We start from the raw sequence: 14,362 nt of genomic DNA on the forward strand, positions 1-14,362 counted from the left end.
GGTGACTGGTGTCCAGGAAGACCAAAGCATAATTTGTGAATTAGAACTTTCAATCCCATTCCCAATCTCTGCAGAGGAGAGAGAGCTGGAGATATAGTTAATCACTGATAGCCAGTGATTTAATCAATCATGCTTTTGTAATGCACCATAAAAACCTCTAACTGATGGGGCTTGAAGAGTTTCTGGATTGGTGAGCACATCAATCTGCTAGGAGGGTGGTGCATCTGGAAAGGGCATGGAAGCTCCTTGCATCCCACCCCTCATACTTTGCCATATGCAAGTCTTCCATTTGGTGTTCCTGAGTTTTGTCTTTTGTAATAAACCAGTAATAGGAAGTAAAATGCTTTCCTGAGTTTTGTGTATCATTCTAGCAAATTATTTAACCTGAGGAGAGGGTTGGTTGTGGGAACCTCTTGAATTTACAGCTGGCCATTCAAAAGCACTGATGATAACCTGGGACTTGTGATTGCCATTCGAATTGGGAACAGTCTTGTAGGACTGAGTCCTTGCGTTATGGGATCTGATGTTAACATCAGGAAGTGAGTCAAAAGTGAATTGAATTCTAAGATACCCAGCTGGTGTTGGAGAGTTGGAGAAGTGGTGTTGGAAAAGGCATGAAATATTTGGCGTCAGAAGTGTTGTGAGTAAAAAACACTTTAGAGCTGCTTATCTTCATCCACTAGGTTTCATTCCCAAAGCAACTCTTCTGAGCAAGGTGACATTTTCAGAATTGTAGTCCTTTTGAAACATCTCATTAAGTGCTCTGAGACACTGCCTGTTAGGTTTTGGAAGTCACATTTTCTTGGGAAAACACCACAATATGGTCATGGCACCTTGCGTTTTCTGGTATGAGTTATGTTTGGACTAGAGGCATAATTACAAGATGTATATTATCCTCACAACTTGAATTCTGATGAAGCAGAGGAAAATGGACAGACCTTGGGGTGATGACCAGGAAGTGAGAAAGGCTGTGTGGAGAAGTGCTTCTAGGCAGGGAGAGCTTATAGCTAATGGAGACCCAATGCAATGGATGTTTGGCGGGGCTGGGGTGGTATGTGCGTGTGTGTATGTGTGTATGTGTGTGTGTGTGTGTGTGTGTGAGAGAGAGAGAGAGATGTGCGTACATTATGGGATCATAAATGTTAGTGCTTAGTCCTTCCTGAAGAGCTAGGGAGTGAGGCTGGCAGACTCATGAAGGCCGAATCAGAATCACCAGGTCGAACAGATGAGAAAGTATAACCTGGGAAGAGTGAAGAGAATTGTAAATACCTGGAAGAATAAGTGTAATTGAAGAGAATTAACAATCCTCTTGTAATAAGAATTGTAAGTTACAATTATTACAAGAGAATTGTAAATACCTGGAAGAATAAGTTCCCCAAATTTGGGGAATGAAGAGATGTAAGTAGTCTGTTGTATCTGGGAAGGACTATCAGATTAGACTGGAAAGATTGGTTGCAGACAGATTTGGGGAAAGGAAGATAATGGAAAACTGCTATCAGCTGAGTATCTTCAAAGGGCTTCACTACCATATCACTCTCTCCACAGTAAATGAAATAGTCAAGAATGAATGTCAACTATGTGCTATGCTAAATGCTTTACACACTAAATATCCTTCAATCTTCACAAAAACAGAAAGAATTAGTGTTTCAACTAGGGTTCAGCTCGGCTGAGAATAATATTTGCATTTCTCTCACCTCTGAACAACAATGACATAAACAAGATACAAAGGTGTTTTTCTCTTATGTACAAGTCTGGAGTTTGGGCGTATGATGGTGGCTCTGGTATAAGTGGGTATCAGGTACCTGGGCTTCTTTTTCATTGCTCTTCATTTCCATGCCCCAGGCCATGTGATAGGCCAGATTTGCTACTCTAGCTCTAGGTATCTTGTTTGCATTTTTGTCAGCAGCAAAGAAGAAGGGATAAAAGAAAGAGAGTCATGGGAGTATATTAGAAGTTTTCACTGGGTGTTATACTATATGTTGGTAAGTTGAAATTAAATTTAAAAAATAAAATAAAAACATTTTCTAAGAAAGCTTTCTGGAGGCTAACTCACAGTATTTTATCTTTGATTCTGTTGTCCGGAAGTTAGCCACATGGCTGTATCTAGTTGCAGAGAATGTAGTAGTTATTCTGCAACCATGTCCTCCATTAATAATGTGGAAAAGAGATGAATGCATAGCTGTACCTAGTAAAGGCAGATATTCTGTCCATATTTTCCAGATAAGGAAATTAAGGTTTACAGAAACAAAGTAACTTGCTTCTGGCAACACAGCTGTTAAGTGCCTGGCATTCCAATGGATTCCTGTTCTGGTGATTCTAACAATAGGACTTGCTTTCCAACACGACTTAATAAATCTTAATGTGGACTCCTCCCAACAGCAGAGCCCAAGACAATGACTTGGGTGAGCATATTTGGAAGAGAACCAGAAAGGTGACCAACAATCCTAGTTTGGCCACAGTAAAGGGGGCTCTTAGGGTGCAAGACTTTCAGTTTCAAAACTGGGATCGTCCCTGGAGAACTGTACTGGAAATGGCATGGTCCGGGAGCAGGCAAAGGAAGACAGGTAAGAAAGAAAAGCCAGTGAGGGTGCATCATGATTCAGTGAGGCTCCATTTCATTAGGGCCTTTGAGAAATTTGCAGAATTCCTTATACAGATGGGTTCCTGCAGAATGTATCCATAACCCCTCTCCTCATCAGCTGAAGGTTGGTCCCATAAGACAACATCAGGTGAGTGGGAATGCTCTACCATGGTGACAGCCCTAATTACAGATGACCTGAGAGGATAAGATGGGCAAAGAAGCCTGTTATATCATGTGTGTTGCCTTACTTACGAGCTTTGAAATCTCAGGTATTAGACACAGGATAATGACTTTCCAACTAAACTCCTTTGATTCCCTCAGCTCCCTATGAGTTGTTTCTGGACCAGGCCTCCTGGTGAGTGTGTGTATGTGTATGTGTGTTTGTGTGTGCATGTGTTTTGGTTGCAGGGATGCTTGAGGGCTTTGCTTCTCTTCCTTAATTTAAACCGGATCTGTTCTAATTTTATCTCTTTCAATTTGTATTATGTATCATTGTAACTTTCACTTGAAGGAAAAGTTCCACAATTTTAAAAGTTCATACAGCACTGTACTGGGTGGGTAATGGAGAGCCACTGAAATGTTTATGTAGGAGAATGAGTTGTCACATGAGTGCTTGGGAAATCTCATTATGACTGCATCCTGGAGAATGGGTAGGAAGAGCAAGACTTCCTACCCATTAATAGGCAGCAATTACACAGTCAATGGAGATACAGGATGGGCCAGGGAAGAATGGACCAGAGGACTAATTGTATTTAGATGGTAAAGGAGAAGAGACTGAGGAGGCCTGTCCACTATGGATTTTTGATTTGGTTAGCTTAGGATCAGAATGGCTCCATTTAGTGATAAAAGACACACAGACACACAGTGGAAGCTGCTGACTTGGAGAGAGAATGATTCATCCACATAGTGAGGAAATGACCAGCAACTGAGACTCTTTGTCCTATAATAGGGTATATCTGTGGTTGGGGAATACAATGATAATTTCGAGATGACTGCAGGCCCTTGTCTCCTCTTGGGAACCCAGAGGGAGGATCATCCAGGCAGTATCCTTTGTCCCCAGGGACCATGGAGCAAAGAGATCGATTCTTCCTTCTCTGAATAAACTAATCAAGGTGTGCTGTAGTTGATGCCTGGGGTCCTTAATTCTCCATCTATTGAATGAACTCTTATATATGAAAGGGAGAAAGACTGGATTTCTCAAAATCTGAACCTCAGTCAGATGTGTATCGTGGTCATTTTGACTTTTTAAGATATAATAGGATACAGTGGAGAACTCTCGAGATTACTGCTCTAGGGACCTATTTCTTAAGGCTATTCCCTGTCACAGAATTCACCCTTATTCTCTTTTTTTAAATTTATTTATTTATATTTATTTATTTATTTATTTATTTATTTATTTATTTATTTATTTATTTTTAGCAATGGGCATTTTAGGGGGAAATTTCAGAGTACAGAGGTACAGAAAAGTACTTTAAAATTACGTGTGTGTTAAAAGAGTATAATAAATACGATTATGATGATGATTCATTCTAACATACCAACTAGCTGCACCAGCAATGTCTGCCAAACAAGGATCTTTGGAGCCCCAATACCTTTCCCTTCATTAGACAAAGGCCACCAGGAACTTAGCTGCAGGGCTGCTGTTCATAAAGACAGTGCTGAAACTATCAGGCTATCAAGTGCCCGGTTGGGGGTGGTGATGTTCATTTCCCTCAAGTAATCCCTATATCCCGATGCTCCTTCCGAACTGAGAAGAACCACCTGTTAGCTCCATCATAAACAGAGTCAGACCTTGAACAAATTAAGTGAAAACCAACACAATATAAAATATGGACCTTCCCTACTCTGGGGTCCTCACTGATCCAGCTGTGCCAAAGCCCATGAACTTTTTTCTATCCCATAAAGCATGCTCTATCTAGATCAAGTTACTTAATGCTTGTCAGCCACCAAATCCTTCATTTAAATGAGATCTCTTATGAAAATCCTACATATAAAAGTAATAAGAACAACTCTGCAGATATGAATATGAAGACCATGGAGCCCATCTCCTATGGATTATTTTGCATATTTGGCAGCTCCTAGGGATTGGAAGAGCCTAGTGTACAAAATACACTTTATAGACAATTCCCACTCTTAAGTGCCCAATGGGAAACTGGCCTGAGTCAGATTTCCTGGGGATGAATCCTTGCCCAAACTCTCTCTGACTTTGAAAGACATTACTTAACTTCTCCGTGCCTCAGTTTCCTCCCCTTTTAGGTAAATAACATTTTGTTCACTATCAAGTACGGTAACTTGTGAATTACAAGATGTAAGATGTCAAAGTACTAAGAATCAGACCAGTCATCCAGTAAACATTATATGTCATTGTTTTGATTAATTATTGCTCCAAATTAGGTTATTAATCATTACTTAGCCTGAGAAGTCAATCCATGCCATGTGTCTATGTGCTTTCTTTCCCTGAATAGAAATACTACTACTACTTATTATAACAACCACAACCATACCAAGGATAATATCAATGTCAACAATTAAAAACCATGAAACCCACCAATAATCATGGGATTGTTTTGCTGTGATTACTGTTTAGTCACTATTTTAGAATATTCTCTGACCTCACAATAGCCCTACAAGGTAAATATAACTTATATCCATTTTACAGATGAGGAGATCAAGATTCTATAAGCTTAAGCCACTTGCCCATAACCAGAGAACTAACACATGTTAGAGCCAATGTGCACAGCTAGAAGTGTCTAACTCAAAAGCCCAAGATATTTGCTTTTTCACTAGTGGCTCCATGACCTCCCAATTTTTTTTTTCCCAAGGAACTTTTCAAGAGATGATTCTAAAAAGAATTTTCAAGTCCTGATGCCTATAAACATGGATGATGCTCAGAAATAAGTGCCACCTTCTTTGTTGATGTCCTGATGAACTTTGACACACGGGGATGGCAATAGTTATGTACCCGAGGGCTCTAGGTCTTTCTTTTTCACTGTTAAAAATGGAGTGACCTCATGATTGTCACATGTGAAATCCTCACTCATGAAAATGCTCTACTTTCTCCATCCTGAACACTACTTTGTTTTAAATTGGCCTCATTGCTCCAGAGTTTCCTTTTTTCGGATAGTGAAAGATGAGACAGTGTAATGTGAACTTTGTTGGCAGACTGGGGTTCAAATAATGCCTTGGCCATGTCCTACCTATGTGAGATTTGCAAGTCCTTTCTATTCTCCAAGACTCACTTTTTCTTTATAAAGGTAGTTACATCTATCCACAGAGTGGCTATGAGATTAAATACTGTAGAAAGCCCTGATCCCAGTGCCTGAAGTCCTTAGTATATAGGAGCTATTATTGTAATGATTAAGTTTAACATCCCCATAAGTTTCAGAAATCTCTGTTTCCAGCTATAGTTCTCCCAAATGTGAGTTCCTTTCCCAGGAGTCTGTGTGCTCTGCATGGTTGAGAAGGCACCAGGCTATTCTCTGCTCTCTTGATAAAAGCACTTTCACCATCAAATGGCTCTGCTGAATCAACCCAACATTTCCCCCTCCCCTCTCCTCTCCCTGCTAACTACATTTTGGCACTTCTTCAAGGGCCTTTCTGTAATGAGCAGGTTCCCAGAGAAAGCTGTTTCCTGAAAGGCTTATAGCATTTGAAAGAAAACAAGTTTAGGGTCTCAGCATTCTTGCTTTTGAAGAAGGAAAGAAAGAAGCTTAATCTGCAGGCCTGGCAGAGATAGCAGGAGCCGCAGGCTTTCCTGGTCACAAACCTAAAGCACCATCATCTCATCTTGCATGCTTTCCCAGCCCCTTTTGCAACTTCATTCTGGCTTGCCCATGTGCCTGGGAGGGTTTGGTGGGAAACCCAACCTCTCCCCTAATTCTTTGTTCATCAAATTAGGGCTGAGTACTGTTGCCATCCTGCATAAATAAGCTCTTTCCTTATAGTAGCATGAAATATAGCAGCATGGGTGTGCACATTGTTTCTCAGACAGGCTTAGAGACTTGAGGTAGAGTGGCGCAGTGAGAGTACGTGCAAAGGAGCCAGACAGCCGTGGGTGCCAAGCTGGCCACCAGCTGTGGTACCTTGAACAAATCACCAATTCTTTCTGAATCTCCATCATCTTTCTTAGTTAAATTGGAATTACTGTGTCTACTTTGCTTGTGTTGTTGTGAGGACTACATAGGCAAGGCATAGTTTATGTCTGGAATAGTCTATGTGCTTAATAAATGCCAGTCCATTTACAAAGTAAGTATTCATTCCTTTGATGGAATATCTTCTGAACTCTTTTTGCATGTCACACAGTAATAGACATTGGAATTAAGGAAGTCTGACATGGTCACTGCTTTCATGGTGGTTATAGCTGGTGAACCTAGGCTTTATACATCCCGTGAGGAGAGTTTGGGATAAATGGCTAGTATGATATAGTTCATCATAAAACCACTGCATATTAAAATTATATGAGGCCTTGGAGACCAAATAATCTTTTTATAAATGAGAACAAATGGTATAGCCAAGAAGTGATCTATGTAAAATCATATGGAAAGCCACTGAGAAAACTGGACTTCTCTCACAGCTAATGCTTTTTTCCCTTTTCTCTACTCTCAAGAAGCTTATAGATTTACTGACACATGAAATGATTTGGAAAGACAATATGTCAGTATATATTAAATACTTTGTAAAGCAAGCAAGCAAGCTTGCCCACCTGGAAAGAGTTCTGCAGTTAGGAAGACATTTAGGGAAAACTTCTATAGGAGGGAGATCTAATCAAGGTCTTGATGACTGATGACATGGGAGAGACCATTCCAGACATGGAGAAATAAATGAAAAACACTGCCATTTTGAAACTCTAAGAGGCTAAAATCAGTTTTGTGTTTTGTTTTGTTTTGTTTTGTTTTCCAGACTCTTAATCTCAAGGGTCTTTTCTTCAGGAAGCAGCATTGCTTAATGTAGGTATTAGGCTTAGTGGGTAAAAAATTACAAATAAATGGGCATTACATGCATAGATATATGTTTCCTTGGTGCTTTGGATTATAAAAACATTACCCTACAAGAAGATTATACTAGATCTCTATTTTTTTTTCCTGGGGGGCATTGAAGATTAAATTTACTCAAGCCCCAACATGAATATCTTATTAAAGAGCCATTTTAAGAAAGCATCTTTTCTCTCTCTAAAATCTGTGAATTGGAAAATAAATGCATCCTTTTTTTTTTTTTTTTTTTTCTGATGGGACCTCCCACAGACTTTCTGTTAGAAGTTTTTTTTGTGCTTCGAGAAAGCACCATTTGCCGAAAAAGAATATTAGTTGCTCAGCCTAAATCTGCTGGAAAGATGTGAAAGTCAACAATTAATATGATTCATAGGTATTTGAGCCATAAGGAGAATCCACAAACATTAAGAGAATTAACTTAGATACAGAAACATGTAGCTTCTTGAATGAAGTTTCCTGCTGACCCTAGCTCTCTCTCAGGACAGGGGGTTCCTTCAAGTGTAACTATGTGCTATGGGAGTCATATGACGGCAGTTTTCTTACAAACTGGAGTCCAAATTATTTTGGATATGGTGAGAGCTCTTGGAATCTTATCCCTGCTTGTCAAACAAGGCAAATTTGCTCTCTTTTGGAAAGCTCTATATCCAGGTGGACTGGACCAAGGTATCCTGGGCATTTCTAATGCCTTATTGGGTTTGTAAGGGCAATCTGTCAGCCTCAGCTGATTCTAGAAGCTGCTCCCCCCTGACTGGTGACAATGGAGTGTTGGAATTGGTAGGTTGAAGCTCTCACAGCTTTCCATCCAAATGCTGAAATAGCTTTTGGCAGGCTGCAGAGCTGACTGAGCAGGGTGGGGGACCATTCCCTATGATTGAGTGGGTATAGGTTTTCTAAAACTCAGAGGTAAAGAAAGAAGACTTTCATAATTCAGAAAATTTCCTTCTCCTTCTTGCCAAAAGAGACAATCCAGGGAGGAGAGAGAACTCGGGTGTAGTGGACTTGGGGTTGACTGTTGATTGTATCCTTTACTGAGGTCTTGGAGAAGTTTAATGGACCCTTTGCCTCAACTGTAGAGACACTGATATAAAATATATATATATATATATATATATATATATATATAAAAGACACTGATATATAATTTAAAGGATTGTAGTAATGCTCAACTAAGAGATGACACACAAAACACCTGCAGTAAGAGACTCTTAAGTGGCAGTAATTAAAAAAAAACAAACGAAAAAAAAACATACCAGGTTGTAAAATAACTTTGGGGGAGTGGAAAGGGAGAGCCCTTAAAGGGAGAGCCCATCTAAAAGGTCCATTGGAATGAAATGAGTTCTAGAGTTTAGCCCAGCTTTTCTATGCCTGTTCTATTTTGTCAGCATACCTAGAAGTGAACAGCCGAGCACACTCATCCCACACTTGTCTGCAGGTGACTAAAGTCTAAAGCAGAACAGCACTTTACTCACTCATACCCAGAAAGAACTATGATTACCCTATGGGCTTGAGTGCTCATTATAGTTGGTCAACTGATTCTTTCCACTGTACATAAAAAGATTCCCAACAGGGGCCAAATATCTAGTAGGGAGGATATGATTAGAAGATACACAGTGGAAAATGGATCAACTCAAGGCTCTTACTGGCCAATATCAAAGAACTATGACTATTGGCTGATCTTCTCCAAGGTAGAAACCAAATTACCAAAACTGTTCATGCCAGTAGGACAATGTCCATATGCTGAAACACTTCTTCTCCCTCCCTCCCTTTCTTCTGTTCCTAGCATGTTGGATGAGCAGATTAGGTGGGGGTGCAACCACAAAGTAACTATTTTTCCTCTTCTATCCCTGCCCCCTTGGATGAAAATCCCTGGTAGCCCAACAGCTGATCTGCTCACTCTTAGAGAAAGTGTGCTTTCTATCCATTTTAAACCACAATATAATTTTGTTTGAGTAATTAAAATGTTCTGTCTCCTTTAGTAGTCAGAATGTTATACTTCATTAGAATTTACGCTTTCCCCCTTCTCAGTTCAGGAAGCCCATACTAGGTAAATGGCATAAATGTGGGGGGTGTTTGATGAATTGTTTTTATTCTTTTTCTCCACTTTATGCTTTTTTTTTTTCTAAAAAAATATTTTATTTATTTGAGAGAAAGAGTGAACAGGAGAGAGAGCATGGGCAGGGTGAGGAGCAGAGGGAGAAACAGATTCCCTGCTGAGCAGGGAGCCCGACGTGAGGTTGATCCCAGGCCCCTGGGATCATGACCTGAGCTGAAGGCAGATGCTCAACCAACTGAACCACCCAGGTGCCCTCCACTTTATACTTTAATTATCCTTCCCACTTATAGAAAATTCTGTTTCTGGGGATCCCTGGGTGGCGCAGCGGTTTGGCACCTGCCTTTGGCCCAGGGCGCGATCCTGGAGACCCAGGATCGAATCCCATGTCAGGCTCCCGGTGCATGGAGCCTGCTTCTCCCTCTGCCTATGTCTCTGCCTCTCTCTCTCTCTCTCTCTCTGTATGACTATCATAAATAAAAAAAAAAAAGTAAAAAAAAAAAAAAAAAAAGAAAATTCTGTTTCTGATTCCTTCAGGAGCAAAACTGAGTCAGTGACGAAGAGATGAGCTGGGCAGGGAAAAGTTTTGAGATTAGTACTATTGTGAGATGGCATCAGAGCTCCCTGGTCTTGGCAATTGTTTAAAGGTAATTCTCTTATAAAGTGTTCTGTGCATTAATGAGGATCTCTCTTCACCCCCTTCTCTTTTCTGGGAACGTCTCTCCAGCATAAATGATAGGGATGAATTCATCTCTTCTAGTTGGTCGCTTAGGAGGTCACCACCTTCTGCACAATCTTTGCTGGGTTTTCACCATGGCTCCTGGTACCTCTCTCAGAGCCTGTTCAGATGCTTCTTCCCTGGCTGCCTTGCTCCCTTTTGTGGACCCATCATAACATTATGGAAGAAAATGGTATTCTATGAGAAAATAGAGAAAATGAATCTAACTTTGGTCTGTATATTAGATAAGGATGTCATTCTCTAGAAGACCTTACCCAAGCTGAGACCTGAAAAATTCATAGAATTTGTTAAAGCCAAAGATTTGGGATGAGGGGAGGCATTGAGTGGAATGGGGAGCATGTGCATAGGCTGGAAAGAAGTACAAAGATGGTGCATTCCAGATACTAAAGGAAATTCAGTTTAACTGAAGATTTTCTGAGAGGAGGGCGGAATGTGAGACAAGATTAGAAGGAAAATTGTAGCTAGATCCCAAAAGCCTAAGAGTACAATGGAAACATCTATGCTTTTGAGGAAGGGGTCTGTTTCCACAGTGTAGATGATTTGAAGTACATATGGTGGCGTTTCATTTCAGAGGATCTATCACATTCATCTTGATTAGAATGAAGAGCTTCTCGAGTCTCCATAACCATATTTCTCACATACCATGTTGTTTTCCCATTAATTTGGCAAGGACACATGGGTCCCATCTCTAAGCCACATCATATACCAGGGCCTAGGGATTCCTATATGAATGGGACATATTTTGTACATCAAGGCTAAGGGAGAGAAAGAGAAGGAAGTTGATGGTGTCAGCTTTGAATTATATAATAGAGCATCTACATTCTAAATTCTATAATAGATGTCTTCCATGGGGTGTGGAGGCAAGGGAAGAACATAGAAGAATAAAAATAAAGCCAATTTAGAGGTAGGTGAGGGTAGTGAACAAACACTTCCAAGAGTAGGCGATATGCCTGAGCCAAGGACTAGAGAAGTGTAGGTGTTAACCAGGTGAATGATGGGCTGGAAGAAGTACCAAAGGCCACATTTGTGAAGAGACAGGAAACATGAAAGCTTAATGTATTCAGGAAAGCATAAGTTGCCCAGATTGGCTGGAAGATAGCATGTCTGCATGTGGGAGTTACAAGAGGTGTGGCTAGAAAGGTAAATAGGGGCCATATCAAGAAAGCCTTGTATGTCTTATTAATAAACGTAGACTTTTATTTTAGGGTAGTTCTGAGGAGGTGATATGGTCTCTGAGGTTTTGGGTGCATCTTTCTATATCTGGTCTGTAGCCAACAACCCTCGGTTACTGCTATTCATATGAGAAGTGTAGCTCGTGGAAGGTGGATCATGGCTCAGGAGTTACAGAGGAATAGCAAACTTAAAACTGCCTGGCAAAAATTTACTGAGGTTGTCATGCAGAGGAATGTACAATGTACAGGGTAAAATGAACACAGATGGAAACACAGATCACTCACCAACACAAGACTTAGTTCACAGAACTTGGAGTTGTGTGTCTCAGGAAAGTGGGGGCTCAGGAAGACAGGCTGAAACCCAAGTTTGCCTAAAGTGATTCTGAGTTGTTCATGCTCTTCCGCACGAGGAGAATTAGGGAGCTCAAGTTACCCTGTTAAATACTGGTGTTCTGAGACGCAAATATAATGGGTTTATTATCTAAAGCTTAGTGTTGTCCAAACATTCCAATTTGGCATGTTGTTGCTGCAGTGGAAACTTTGCCATTAGGAGGTGGGGTTTTTTGTTTGTTTGTTTTTTTCTGTTGTTGTTTCTACCCACTCCTTTTCCCCCTGCCTAGCAACTCCTTGGCTGCCAGAGCATTACCTGTTGCCCTTAAGGGCAGGGGCCTAGTAGATCTGATACTGACTTTTAGTGGTATAATTTAAGTGTACATATGTTTTGAATGAATGCACGTGTGTGTGGATGGATGGATAGATAGATAGATAGATAGATAGATAGATAGATAGATAGACAGTTTTGCATGGTACCCCTGGAGTGAAAAACAATTACAATTGTCTCATTTCAAATATGTATAAGTGTAGTCCAGTAAAAAAAATTACTTGAGTGTCACAGTGTTAGCTTATTTTGTTAACTTTCTATTTTATTATTCCATCTTTTTTTTTCTTAAAGATTTTATCTATCTGAGAGACAGAGAGAGAGGGAGAGAGAGAGAGACCACAAGCAGAAGTGGGGAGCAGAGGGAGAGGGAGAAGCAGACTCCCCACTAAGCAGAGAACCCAACGCTGGGCTACATCCCAGGATCCCAGGATCATGACCTGAGCTGAAGGCAGATGCTTAACCAATTGAGCTACCCAGGCACTCATTATTCCATCCTTTTAACCATAATTCATATGGGTACCTAAAATAGATTATATCCCGGACATCAAAATTTAAAATTTCTACAATATCAGATTTGTTTTGGAATGAAATAGAACTATTATTATCTTTAATGGAGAAGTAAGAAATAGAGTTCTTATAATCTTGTGATCTTCCCTTTGTTTCAATTTCCCAATTTAATTTTAACTAGATGCTGTCTTACGTTCCCTTCATTGTGCCTTTTCTTTCAAGATGCTTAAAGTAAGCCTCCGTATTAGGTGGTGATATAATGAAATTGTCTAGTGTCCCCTCTGCTAATACTAACAACAATGCTTTTTTGTGACAACTGTCCCTGAAAGTATTTTCCTCTTTTGTGGAGTGGGCCAAACCTATTCTTACCATGATATGAAGCATTGGTCTGATCATACTATCAATTTTGGTGACTCAGTCCTGTCCTTAAGATGGACATTGCCAGAGTCTGACAAAAAGCCATTCACCTTTTTCTAATCTGAGTCATGAATCTTTCACTTCATACCACCTCACAACTTTCCAACCCTAGAGTGAATTTCCTGGATTCTTTCTCCTTGTACCAGGCCCCAAGGCCTAAACTCTGTATACTTTATCAAGTGTTGATCTCTGATTTACTTCTTCAACGGCACTCTACATTATTCCAAGCAATAAGTCAGATAATATACATAAGGAATTTAGCACAAGCTAAGCAATCAATACATAGAAAAATAAAATTTGCTTTCTTAATAGTATATGCCACCAGCCTTAGGATGGGGTTTAATGAAATATAGATCCATTTAAAACCCTAGCTAAGATCATTTATGGCTAGAATTCCCTTTAAGTGGGTTCCCAATTGGCTATTTTTTTTTTTTTTTTAACCTCCATCCATCTTCCTCCACCTACTCACCACTCTCACTGGATCACTATAATGCAAAAGCTAGCTAATTTCTTCCCAGTGAGAGTGTTCACCAAGACCCCAAGAATTCAGGTTCTATTATTTACTAGTTTTGTGACTCTAGACAGGTTGCTTCTCTGTGTCTTTGTTTACTCCTTTGCAAAGTGAGGACAGTAATAGTGCTTGTCTCATAAGGTTGCTGCAAGGATTAATTGGGTTAAGATATGCAAAGCTAACAAACTGGCCCAAGGAATCACTGTATGAGGGTATATTACTGCTAGTGTGATTCTCCCTTCTTTTAGGTCAGAACTCATCGGAAGCTCCCAGGAAAGGAAAGTCACAGAATGGCTTTCATGAAAGGTCTGTAGAGCTGCGCATCTATCCACAATATGGCCAACTTTATGCTACTATGGAAAGAAGAGTTTATTTTTTTGTTGTAGTCTTCAAATAAAATGGGATTTTTGACCTTATCTTTGAGAAACAAAATGTTCATTAAAGCATTGGATTTCCCCTTCCCCCTGACGAAGGCATAATCAGCACCCGACAGTGAATTTGAATGTCCACTTTTAGATAAAGTTGAAAAGTAATTCATTTATCATTAAAGTGGAATATACACTGCCAAAATAATTGAAGAACAGTTTCAGCCAGGGTCCCTAATGACATGTGAAATGCATGTGAAATGTGGTAAATTTTCATTAAATGCAGCCAACTCTCAAATAGGATTTGTCATGGTAACAATAAACTGCATTACTCTTATATAAATGTTAAAGATTAGAATATATTACGTTAT

General features: G+C 40.0%; 1 long non-coding RNA gene across 1 annotated transcript; it reads left to right on the forward strand.

Annotated features, from left to right (window-relative positions):
- The first annotated feature begins 11,180 nt into the window (after positions 1 to 11,180).
- On the forward strand, positions 11,181 to 14,042 carry LOC125756082 (uncharacterized). The gene is made up of 2 exons (XR_007414154.1): positions 11,181 to 11,262; positions 13,875 to 14,042. It is a non-coding gene; the product is annotated as an uncharacterized LOC125756082 (long non-coding RNA).
- Positions 14,043 to 14,362: the final 320 nt, after the last annotated feature.

Source organism: Canis lupus, chromosome 11 (assembly GCF_003254725.2).
Source record: "Canis lupus dingo isolate Sandy chromosome 11, ASM325472v2, whole genome shotgun sequence".
Lineage (NCBI taxonomy): Eukaryota > Metazoa > Chordata > Mammalia > Carnivora > Canidae > Canis > Canis lupus.